This window comes from Epinephelus lanceolatus, chromosome 11 (genome assembly GCF_041903045.1).
Source record: "Epinephelus lanceolatus isolate andai-2023 chromosome 11, ASM4190304v1, whole genome shotgun sequence".
In the NCBI taxonomy this organism is placed as follows: domain Eukaryota; kingdom Metazoa; phylum Chordata; class Actinopteri; order Perciformes; family Serranidae; genus Epinephelus; species Epinephelus lanceolatus.
Genome location: NC_135744.1, coordinates 42,546,437 through 42,555,475, shown reverse-complemented (window position 1 = coordinate 42,555,475; position 9,039 = coordinate 42,546,437).

Here is a 9,039-nt window from a genome sequence, read left to right as displayed (position 1 = left end):
GCGCTAGCTAGCAAGTTCTGTTGACTTGTTTTAGACAATGGAGGAAGACGATAGGAGTCCTGCATTCAGAAAAATTAATTCACACTCTGGCACAAACTGGACAGTTTGTACATTCAGAGCACTGTCTGAACGTGCCGCTCGGTTGGACACTTGAACAGTTTCCTCTGTTTTGTTTTGCTTATGAAGCTAACGTTAAGTTAACTAAAAAGTTAGCGTTCCAGAGAAATCCAATATTCCTCTTAATCCCTCCCCAGTTTCTGATGAGGTGGACATGATAACCCTTAATACACATAACGTTATTCATCCCTACAACAGGAAATACTTTTTCCCTAACCTGATATGAAGTGTGCGCTGCACATGTGAGCATTTTTGATGACGGCCTCCGTCCAGTCCTTTGGTCTTATCACATTTAACCATAGTTGTCTTTGTTTTTGTTGACGGGCAGTGGCGACTGGTTTTGAGCCATGACTCCTTCTATTCTGGCTCCCAATAACACAACAAGACAAACACATTTTAACACTCCTATGGAGCCTACAGCCCTGTGAGGGAGAGGCAGCTGCACCTCCAGCTGATAACATGATGTCATCGTGATATCGGCCTTAAAAGGGTCTATACAGAGTCCAGCTGAGGCTGATGTGAATGTCATTAGTTTTGCAGGTATTTAATCATAAACCAAAATATTTTAGAGATGTCAATGGTCAGCCGTTGATCGGTTAACTGCTGAGAATATATCTGACCAGCTATGCATGTTGGTCTATCCACCTAATTCCTAGCCCCCACGATACCTTGCGTGAATTATGGGCATGGCTTCCTGCACTGAACCATAACTAAGCAATATTACACCAGAAGCTGTGTTTTGATGTCATTTGTAGCACAACAGTGATGTGGTCAGGGCTGAGGTTTGTACGCATCACTGAAATGACGTTAAAGCACACTCTGTCGTGCCTTTATAAGTATATTGGAGAACTTTTGCAAATGCAGTGGTTAAGGTAAAGTTCTGAAATTGTTCTACTGAGGTTAATTATTCTATAAATATTTATATAACAGCTGCAGAAACATCGTGAGCATTTGTCAGATCATTTGTTTTTAAGATATCCTAAAAACCTATTTTTAGGTGTCGTTTTGCTCATCAGTCTTTCAGGTCATTTGAAATAAAGAACAAAAAATGTTTCAGATATTATTAGTTTAATGAACGTTGACTTCTGGTGTGGTTATGTTTATATATTAGACTACATAATATTCACAGGATTGTGAAGAGTTTTTCAATAAATCTTAACCCATATACATGAACACATATGGAGCATGTGTGTGTCCAATATGAACCAAAGCAACAGCCGCAGCCTCATCTTCTTCCAACTGTTTATCAAACTGAGTCGGCCGTATGGATCCAAATAAACAAAACCATCAATAGCCCCTTTTTCCACCAACATTTCCAGGAACTTTTATTCCCAGGAATTTATTTACCTGGGTAAAAGAATTCCTGGTAATCTGTGTGGTTTGTGTTTCCACCGCACCTCAAAGTTCCGGAAAATGTATTCAAATCAGGCTCATGGCGTAGATGATTCGCTGTGTGCCCTGTATTTGGCCCCGCCAGCTTATTGGCTGGTTACATGGTGGTGTAGAGAGTTGGGGCTGTTTGTCTCAGCCAGCAGCTCAGTTTAAAAGTATTTTAAGATAAGTGTCAAACTAAGTTAGTCTACATACAGACAGCTGTCATTTGAGCTTATTAGTAACAATTCACTATCAGCTGAACTAGCGTGTTGTCCTTGTGTCAGACATAACGTTAGTGTCTGTGGATGAGAGACTGTGGGCGGAGCATATTGAATATCACTGTCTACATGTTTACATGTTCATGCTGCTGCATTGTAGCCTATCTGCTCTGGTGATCCAGGTGTGCTGTTTTGCTGAATCGAGCACATTCGGAACTACTTGTTGCATAACCTGCATTTTTCGATGGCATTGGTACCTAATGGTATGGTAATCTTTTCTAAAGTCATTTGGAAACAAAACTTGTGGAACACATCACCTGTTACACCTCAGACAGTTTAATGTGATCATACCTCTGTCATCTCTGACAGCCGTCTCAAAGCGTTGATTGTTCAACTTTTCACCAAGCACATTAGCAATTAGCTTGCCTTGCTACGTTAGCATACTGTTAAATCTTGCTCGAGCTAGCTAACGGTAAACATCTGCTCCTTCCTAAAGTTCCCAGATAGCACACATACATCTGGCCGACGTCGGCCTGAGGACGACACATCGGCCCTGAATTTATAACGTCTGACAAGCGTCGGCCGCATGGGCGGATATCTTTAAATTTAATACTCTTTTGTCCCAGCTCATCAAACGTCTCTGTTACGTCGGCTTTGGGTCGGCCCAGTGCCGTATAATGTCTGCCCACATACGGAAGTTGCCACAGAGGCGGGATTTCATCTCCGCGATGTTTGTTCGGAACTGAGCTCGCAGCACGCAGCATCTCATCGCAGTTGGTTTCAGGTAAGCTAACTGGAATAAACTGGCAGAAAATAGCTTTGTTGTTTCTTCTGTGACCGTTAAAAGAGGGTCCTGGTGAGTGGCGAGGCACGACTGGGTGTATATAGCTTAGCACATGTCCCCACCAACTAACGCTATCTTTCGTTAGCTGTTAGCTAGTTTAGCGGTTTAGCTCATGTTATGCTAACAGGCTACAACTGTGGTGTTTTCATTTTATTTTCCCTAGTTGACGTTATCTGCTCATCTGGTTATCGTGAGCACTCCTTTTTGGTTAAAGTGGAAGTGCCCGGAGCTGCCACCCGTGGTCCCGCGGTCAGGCAGGGCGGGCCGACACTGTGTATCCCAGAACGGGTGCTGAAATGTCGGTGAGACCAGCAGAGAGGAGCGCGGAGGTGGAATAGTGAAGTTTAAGGATGCCTTCAGTATGTTGTTAATGTGATTTTATGGGCAATTTATCAGTCAGGTCTCCTCCTCTGCAAAGCAAACTGACCCGGTGGCTACAGGTAGTAACGCAGTTTTGAAACCACTGTTTTTCCGAGATGAAGGACTGATTGTTGAGCTGCAGCTTATTTTATTGATCGTTTGAATGTCGCGTGGTGGTCATTTTCGATTAAAGGCTGACGTCTCAGCGACATCTTGGCAATGAGCAAACACTCTCCCTGCTACGTCTTAACGATCTAAACTTGATACATCGGGCCGACGTCAGCCAGATGTATGTGTGCTATCTGGGTTGATTTGTCATTTCTTACAAACTCAAAAAACAGACACTAACACCTTTGGCGATCATTTAACGTAATTCAGTATTAATTTTAGCTCAATGCTACTTAAGAAACGTGATGTTCACCAGCTAAAGCTCCGCTCGTCTGCCTTAAGGGGGATTTAAACTTGTGCGGCAGAGCCTACACTGTTGTGAGCATTTATACTTGCGGTGCAGTGTGTCTGTGTCACTCTGCAGTTACACCTCCAAAACACTAGTCGACGGCGAAGTTTCTGTGAAGTGCTGTAAAGTTGAGTTGATTCAAAACACACATTAAACACACATTAAACATGGCTTCATAGAGACAGTTTCAAACACAAATCAGCTTCACTATCCACCTTATTTTCAAACACGGAAGTAAATAGTGATCAACTTCCGTTTTTTTGTGCGTGACTTCCGGTCAGCCGCTTTCCCTCATGCTTTCCCTTACCGGAGCTAACGGTGCAAGCTAATTTTTTTTCAATTTTCAGTTGTTTATGTTAGTCAATCAGTTAGTTAGTTAGTTAGTCTGTGTATTTTGTACAACGTTAGATAACTGTGCCCACGTTTCCGTTATAACGGAAATTTATTCCCTCTAAACTATGAACCAAAAAAGCACAATCTATCCCGAGTGAGACAAACTGCTTGATCCCCGTCTCCAGTGTACCAGCAGAGAACCTGCAGAACCGAATCAGTGAAAAAACACACCGGGCTACACAGCCTCTCTACCTGAGCAGCTGAAGCTGCGGCTCGCACCCTCGACACACAGACACACAGACGGTGCTTCTGCATGCCAGCCACACGTGTGCGCAACTGTGATAAATAAATATGTGAGGTGTACGCTGCTTTTCTATCTTTTTTTCCCTTTTCTTTCTTTCTTTCTTTCTGTCAGCGACATACACTCCTAACACAGGACGGGTTGTTTTAATTGACTGAGTTGATCATTAAGCCATAGTGATGCGCGGATCGGCTCTGATAGCACCTGAATCAGCATGTACGCATCAACCATCCAGCCGTTACAACATGATTGAGCTAGCAAAGCAGTTTTGTGTTACTATGTGTGGTATTTATTCAGTTTTGGGAAATCACGATTTCTAGAAAGCATCAGTGGCTGCAGCTGACAGGGACAGCTAACGTTAACACTAGCAGCAAAGCTAACATCAGGACGTCATCTGTTAAAAGCCTCCCGTTGTCGGATACGACATGAAACTACTCCAATTAGCTCAATCATGTTGTAACTAAGACATCCGCTGGAGAAAATATTTTTTTCACGGGCCACTTTGTGAGTTTAGTGAGTTATTACAGACACAGCTAACGACTAACAGCTAACGGTTAGCCCAGCTAATCTAAGATAACCATGTTATTAATTACACACAGAGAAAATACTAATGTTTGTTCAGTCATTGTGTTTATAGACTTTACAAACATCAGATTAGTCTAAACGGTGATATAGAGACGTGAAAAATGTGATATGTACATAAATATAGCTAAACTCAGCAAGGTAAACAACAAGGGGATTCCCATTTACACAGTGGTAAGAGTGCTGGACCGGAAGTGTCGCACAAAAAAAACGGAAGCTGGCTGCGTTCTGTTTTGCCTCCGTGTTTCCGTGAAAAATAAGGTAGATAACTCGCAGCATTCACAGACAAACACTTGTCTTTATCTGGACACATTTTCCCCACAAATACAACATGCTAACGTTATTAGCACAAGTCTATGGCATTTTACATTGTATACATTAGCCTAACAACAGTTCACAAAGTTTGATAACTGCTAATTCATTAAATCAGAGTTCTGCTGACTGAAGTGTGACGCTGAATTTAGCAGCAGATCTCAATAATATCAGTAATTTAAAGTAGTAATACAGTAGTTTAAATAAAGTAAATAAGTAAATATTTATAAGTTAGAATAAATATATAATGAACAACTTAAACAATCCATACTTAATTACCGTCATCTACTCAGTAAAACCCCACAGGAAAAAATAATAATAAATGTCAAGTCCCCGTCGGGGAATCGAACATCTGCTGACAGGAGGAGAACCTGAGAACGAATTGCTGCAGTACCATTTTTAACCATTACACAGGGGTCTATGGACCGGTGGCGCTGTTTCGGTGTGTTTAATAAATGACACACAAAAGAAATGAACAAATGCAAACGTGTGTTGTAGAGCTGCAACGATAGAAAGACAGACGTGATGCCGTCACAGACACAGGGTATTTTATTTTTATTCTATAACTTTAAAATGGGGAAATAACCAGTGTGTCACTCTGCAGTAGCGACAGGTTGTAGCGCAGTACATCATCTTCACCACAAGATGTCAGTCTAACACAGTCAGAGGGCTTCACCCAGTGGCAGCAGTATTTACATTGTTTTAAGAATGAAAAGAAGTTCATACTAACAGAGCCATGAGGTGTAGTCTGCCATCAGTCAACAGCTGTTTGACTTGTTTATGTCTTATAGAGCTTCGTTCTATGTCCTTGTCACTGCTAAGCAAACCTTATAAAAGTAAAACAGTAAAACTGGATTTTTCTCAAAGTCTGTAAATAGAGCTCCAGATCAAGATGTTACAGCAGCAGGGAGAAGATTATCACTAGTGCATGAGTTTGAATATCTGTGTGTAGTAGTAGATTCACAGCTGACACTCAGAACATGAGTTCTGGGGGGTGAGGTAATAATTTAAGAGGAGAATTTAATTTTAAAAAAAAAACATGTCTTCAAACAACTAAGAAGAATCTGTGTATTTCAGTGTGTGGGGTGGAGTTGTGGAATGAGCTGTGTGATGAGTTATGTACATATTTGTGTTAAAGAGGAAAATAAACACACACGTCACCAAGTAGATGTGAGGCCGAACATGAGTTGTAGCAAGTTGCTTAGACGTACAGTACAGGCCAAAAGTTTGGACACACCTTCTCATTCAATGCGTTTTCTTTATTTTCATGACTATTTACATTGTAGATTCTCACTGAAGGCATCAAAACTATGAATGAACACATGTGGAGTTATGTACTTAACAAAAAAAGGTGAAATAACTGAAAACATGTTTTATATTCTAGTTTCTTCAAAATAGCCACCCTTTGCTCTGATTACTGCTTTGCACACTCTTGGCATTCTCTCCATGAACTTCAAGAGGTAGTCACCTGAAATGGTTTTCCAACAGTCTTGAAGGAGTTCCCAGAGGTGTTGTTGGCTCCTTTGCCTTCACTCTGCGGTCCAGCTCACCCCAAACCATCTGGATTGGGTTCAGGTCCGGTGACTGTGGAGGCCAGGTCATCTGCCGCAGCACTCCATCACTCTCCTTCTTGGTCAAATAGCCCTTACACAGCCTGGAGGTGTGTTTGGGGTCATTGTCCTGTTGAAAAATAAATGATCGTCCAACTAAACGCAAACCGGATGGGATGGCATGTCGCTGCAGGATGCTGTGGTAGCCATGCTGGTTCAGTGTGCCTTCAATTTTGAATAAATCCCCAACAGTGTCACCAGCAAAACACCCCCACACCATCACACCTCCTCCTCCATGCTTCACAGTGGGAACCAGGCATGTGGAATCCATCCGTTCACCTTTTCTGCGTCTCACAAAGACACGGCGGTTGGAACCAAAGATCTCAAATTTGGACTCATCAGACCAAAGCACAGATTTCCACTGGTCTAATGTCCATTCCTTGTGTTTCTTGGCCCAAACAAATCTCTTCTGCTTGTTGCCTCTCCTTAGCAGTGGTTTCCTAGCAGCTATTTGACCATGAAGGCCTGATTGGCGCAGTCTCCTCTTAACAGTTGTTCTAGAGATGGGTCTGCTGCTAGAACTCTGTGTGGCATTCATCTGGTCTCTGATCTGAGCTGCTGTTAACTTGCCATTTCTGAGGCTGGTGACTCGGATGAACTTATCCTCAGAAGCAGAGGTGACTCTTGGTCTTCCTTTCCTGGGTCGGTCCTCATGTGTGCCAGTTTCGTTGTAGCGCTTGATGGTTTTTGCGACTCCACTTGGGGACACATTTAAAGTTTTTGCAATTTTCCGGACTGACTGACCTTCATTTCTTAAAGTAATGATGGCCACTGGTTTTTCTTTAGTTAGCTGATTGGTTCTTGCCATAATATGAATTTTAACAGTTGTCCAATAGGGCTGTCGGCTGTGTATTAACCTGACTTCTGCACAACACAACTGATGGTCCCAACCCCATTGATAAAGCAAGAAATTCCACTAATTAACCCTGATAAGGCACACCTGTGAAGTGGAAACCATTTCAGGTGACTACCTCTTGAAGCTCATGGAGAGAATGCCAAGAGTGTGCAAAGCAGTAATCAGAGCAAAGGGTGGCTATTTTGAAGAAACTAGAATATAAAACATGTTTTCAGTTATTTCACCTTTTTTTGTTAAGTACATAACTCCACATGTGTTCATTCATAGTTTTGATGCCTTCAGTGAGAATCTACAATGTAAATAGTCATGAAAATAAAGAAAACGCATTGAATGAGAAGGTGTGTCCAAACTTTTGGCCTGTACTGTATATGTTATATTTATTTTTTGTTGGGCAAAGATAATTGTTAATATTTATATCATACATTTAGAATAGTTTATATTTGTAAGTCATGGATTATTAGTAATTTATATCATATAATAAGACAGGTTCATATTCTGTTTGGTCATTAATATGATATATTTGGGTTAATGGTAATAAAACTGTATATTTAGAAAAGCCTAAGGTACAGGTCGTCTGTATAAGGAAGGTGCCTGTTTCTTTTTTCACTTCATGACTTTTGGAGCAGGGCTTCGATTTATTATGTTTATATTATATATATTTCAACAACCTGAGTCAGCTGTGTCACCTGCTGTCATTTAAATAATCATTATGGGAAAATTAAAAGATGTGCCTCCCTGTCGGGGAATCGAACTCCTGTCTCCTGCGTGACACTTATACTAACGAGGAGATGACACATACGGAGGCCTCTACGTGGGAGCCGTGAGTTCGATTCCTGGTCAATGCAACACCACCATGTTAGACTGTTATTGTAGTGTTAAGTGAGATTTATACTCGTGCGGTGCAGTTACACCTCCAAAACATTAGTCAAGGCTACAGCATTGGCTCCGTGTCGACGCAGAGCCTACACCGTATCTACAGCGTCGATTCAACACAGAAGTATAAATTCTGCCTTAAGGGGGATTTATAGTTGTGCAGCAGACCGTACGCCGTAGCCCACGCTGTTGTGAGCATTTATACTTGTTATATTGCTTTGTGTTTTCTTCACTGATGCTTCCTGTTTGCATTATCCCTTTGCTACTGTAATGGACGAATAAAGGATTATCTTGTCATTCTGCACAGTGAAGCTCAAACATCCAAGTGATGTAACAACAAGCAAAACACATTTTAGAGTATTTTTCATTCTAGTCAGTTACCATCACTTTGTTGCACAAAATCTGTGCTTATCTGATTATTGCACACCGAAGACATGATAAGATAAGATGACTGTCTTTAACAGAAGGCTCTTTTCACATTCATCCGCTAAAGGAGGCAACTTTCTCTGAGCACATTTTGAATCTGAGTTTGAAACTTCACATACAAGATGATTTTGTGACATTAAAACTAGCTTGGAAGCCATTCATGGTCCAGTATCCAACTTGTTTCCAAATGCACACGTGTGCTGTGGAAACTTAAAACCTTTAGTGCAGATGTAGTAAGAATGGACCATGGAGACACTTTGTGTCCAGCAGATGAGCTACTGAAATGAAAAATATTTGCATGTTCATAGAATTTTCAATGAGGGCAAGACAACATTTAAACTTCCTTTTGAAAGAACTGTATTAGACACAAATAATT